General features: G+C 28.7%; 1 long non-coding RNA gene across 3 annotated transcripts; it reads left to right on the forward strand.

Annotated features, from left to right (window-relative positions):
- Positions 1 to 520: 520 nt before the first annotated feature.
- LOC145162218 (uncharacterized) lies at positions 521 to 2327 on the forward strand. 3 transcript variants are annotated; one of them, XR_013738967.1, is made up of 2 exons: positions 521 to 648; positions 1711 to 2327. It is a non-coding gene; the product is annotated as an uncharacterized LOC145162218 (long non-coding RNA). The 3 variants fall into 3 exon arrangements; XR_013738966.1 differs by having other exon boundaries at positions 1742 to 2327; XR_013738965.1 differs by having other exon boundaries at positions 1749 to 2327.
- Positions 2328 to 4203: the final 1876 nt, after the last annotated feature.

The raw sequence follows: 4203 nt of genomic DNA on the forward strand, positions 1-4203 counted from the left end.
CATTAGAACCACATGGTGTGGACCACATGGTGGGTGGCTAGGACCTATAGATACTATTCCTAATTACTCACCGAGGGTCAGGAACAAAATATATCATTCATATAAATATTAGGTTTTGATTGTTTTTAATTTTTAAGTTTAACAATGAATCGTGATTAGAACGGCTTTCCATAAAAGTTAATTAATATTAGAGTAAACAAATTAAACGAAATAAAATACGTGTCTAGGAACGATTGTACTATCGTCACCCCCGAATCCTAAAAACATTATAGATAAAAAGTAGTAGCATTTATTTACCCTAAATACTTTCTAATGTGTTTATTTTACAAATAAATAAATAAATAAAATGAAAATAGTACTAGCATCTCCCGATTTGTTCGCCTCTATTTTGTAACAAGTAAGTTATTATTTTGGACCGGCCCAAATAGCCCAGACCAAATGTCGCAGGCGGGAAAAATGGCGGGGTGGCAAATATTTATAATACTATTTGCCGTTTCCAAAAAAACACGAAAACAGAGAAACGAAGCGCTACTCCGATAGTCTGATAATAACAGAATCGATCTGCTATGTTGCTCGACATCCTCTTCCCGATGTCCCCGTTGTATCTATGATCTACATCTGCTGTTGGTCTTTCTCCTTCATCGACAGGTAACATTTCGTCTTATTACTCTAGTTTATATTTAGGGTTTGCAGTCTTATACCCCCAAATGATCGATAATGCACATAAAGTGCAGTTCCACCCTCTAATGTATACTATTTATCTCTCTGTTTTGTTGTTTTTTGGTATTGTGAATTCAAACAAGGTTTGATTTAGTGTGTTTTGTCGTTTGTGTTCATCGTGTTCCATGTTTACTAGGTATTTGGCAATTTAAATATGATAAATTATCAATTTGATGATGATAAAGTGGAGCTGGTCAACACACGGGATTTGATCATGCTACATTTTCATTAGTTAAGACTTAAGAGGCCAAAAGAATCTGCGTTTTGATTGAAATTCAAAAGTTATACCATATATGACCAATAAAGGATGCAAAATTTGTATGAAGTTGCATATAGGACACGAACACAAACTTGGTAGAAATGAAATGGTAATAATGCTAAACCCCTAAATATTGGAAAAGGGACATGTATGTTCCACAAAAGTAACTCAGTGGGTGCCTATAGGGTGTCTGTATATCGTATAGACGGAAGATTTCATGATTTACAAACATTGCTTGATCACTACATGACCTGTACATGTATAATGAGTTAGAAAAAAGATAACACAACGAAAAAAACTACTATCCCCTGAAACTTGTGTATATTTGTTTTATCAGCAAACTGTTCACACAAAAAAAAACCCTACTATCCCCTGAAACCTTTGTAAAATTTTTTATTAGCAAACTGTTTAACACAATGAAAAAAACTATTATCCCCTGAAACTTGTGTATATTTGTCTGATTAGCAAAATGTTCAATAATTTGAAGGACCATTTTAAGTTTCATTCATATACTATAATGATCATCATATTTTGGTTGTTGATGAGCACATATATGATCTATTAATAGTTTACTACACCTTGTATTTCTATATACCAGACTTCCAGTATTAGTCCATGTAACACTTTTGTTGCAGGATAGAGACTTTTTACAATGATTAAGTGATCCCAATGTTTGTGTTTGTATTTTGCAGTCCAGTGTTTGGAAGTAATTAATCTTATATTATAATCAGGTTTTCTTGGAGTAGTAATTAATTTGTTAAGATGGCAGATGATGATCATCCAGCAGCCAGTAAGGGTGCAGGTGGATATACAATTGATGTAAGAGCAGCATGGAAAGGTGATTAAAGTTAATGTTTTTTCATTGGCGGGAACACAAAGATGAGTTCTGATGCTTTTGCAGTAGCCACCCCACCTCCTTCTGATGAGCTTCAGCTTTCAACATTTGGTTACGAGCTCCCTGAAACAATAATGGTTTTCTCCAACAAACAGATTCATTTTGTTATGCAGTCAGAACTGCTTGATGCTGTTAAAAAGTCTGCTAAACAAAGGTAAGGTACAGTGTTATTCCCTGGAATTTGCCCCTTAAAATATCATATCCTATTTTTGTTTCTTTCAACTTTTTCCTAATTAATGCATTGTACTTTGAAAAATCCATTACATTATATATTCAAAAAACTTCATTAGGACATTCTACATTAAAAAATATACCAACTTGTAGTGGTAAAATTTGTTTTGTATTTGTATATGGATGACATTGTTTTTATTGGGTAGTTTTCGGAAGAAATGAAAGTAGGATTTTGTAATAGGCATAAAAAGTTAAAAAAAGGAGTGTGTTGCAATTGTTATCCATTTCATTTTTTGGAAGTCTTTTCCAAACAACCATGCAATACAAGTGAAATGGCAATAGTTATTAGAGTACAGACAATAACACGTGGTTACCGGTTAATTAGTCTAGAATGATATAAGTATACATTACACAAACTTAAAAGAAATATGGTCACCTCAAAAAATATATATATTTACATTTATATTATGTTATATTCCCCGGTACTCAATGTATGTTGTTTCTAAGTTAATAAAATAATGATAGTTGATTCGTATACAATAGTCTTTCTTTTTCTCTATACACAACAACTGATGTTTTAAAATATTATATTTTATAACTTTGTAAATCATAAGTTGTTATGTATGGAGAAAATGAACACTTAAAATAGTTCCTAACAAATACTCTGTTAACCGGTTGAAAGTTAAGGAAATTGTGACAATAAAAGATTAGCTAATAACTTCTCTGTAATTTTATTAATATAATAATTACAAAATGGTAAATCTGATTGATAAATACAAAAAACTTGAAGTCAATAATAGTCACCAGCAAGAATTTTAAGTCAATAATGATGAGCATTTCAAGAGTTGAGTCATCATTTCTTTTTCTTGGTTGATGCCAAACGGTCCACACAATGTGTTGATAGTCTCGAGTCTCGACCCCGATTAATAAAATATCATTCAGTCAAAGTCAAACCATTTATTTTATTATTAGAAAATTATTGAAACATTTCTTTTTTGTTTGATAATCTTCAAACCATTACACAACTTTAACATCAAAAATAACTAAATAGGTATATTACTTTTTGTGCAACTTAATCATATAGAATTTCAAAAATAACAATAATGTTATAAAGTGTATTATTGGACAATTATAATCAAAATAAAATTTTCATAAATAATTAATTTTAAGTATGTGTTTTAAATATTTAAAAAATATTAAATTTTAAAATACCGTTTGATACATAAAATTTAAATTTAAGATATATCATAATTTAATATCAATTTTAACTGTTATATAACATGTAAGACATATATAATAGCACTATACAAATAATAAACTGAAAATGCATCAAATTCAAAGTTCAAAAGTTGAAACATCCATGTATAAAAGTAAAAGTTCAACAACAATGATGGTGTTAATGAACACTATAACATTATATTTGGTATTTTAATATCCACTTTTTATGTGGCAATTGTGTTGAACCGGAACACTTTTGCATCAAATATGGTTTTTAAAATGAAATGTGGTGTGAGATAAGGATGTTCTATCGCTATTATAAGTTTTATTTTTAAATAAATATATGTATAATCCATATTCTAATAATGTCAACCTATTAATTTTCCATTTTAAATTTTAAATTTGAAATTTCTCACTCTAATTACATTAAAATTAATAATTGATTTTTCATTTCAAATTTTAAATTCCATACTCTAATTACATCAAATTAATAACATTACAATAAAAAATAAAATAAATATATACTATAAGGTGATATAATTTCATGTATTTATTTAAATCAATGATTATAATTTTATATAACTAAAAAATATCTCTTAATTAATAATTTATTTAAAATAATTTATTTGAAATAATTGATTAAAAATTTTAAGTTTTTACTATGAAATTTTAATTAATTTTATAATCATAGTTCTCACGGGTTATAAACTAGTATATAATAAAAAAAAATTGGGTCATGTGCAACTGTCCATTTTATCCCCTCAACGCCCTCATGTTTACAACTTGCACCAAGTAATTTTAATAACGGGCCATAAAGTCAACACAAATTTGACTGGGTTGCTAACAGTTTTCTATTTTTTAAATAAGTTTTCGAAAACTATATTATTCAAATATTATTATTCAAAAGTCATTTCGAGCTGCTACACACTCGAGAAACTAA

The sequence above is a fragment of the Lactuca virosa genome, chromosome 3 (assembly GCF_052849685.1).
Source record: "Lactuca virosa cultivar CGN04683 chromosome 3, Lactuca_virosa_CGN04683_v6, whole genome shotgun sequence".
NCBI lineage: Eukaryota > Viridiplantae > Streptophyta > Magnoliopsida > Asterales > Asteraceae > Lactuca > Lactuca virosa.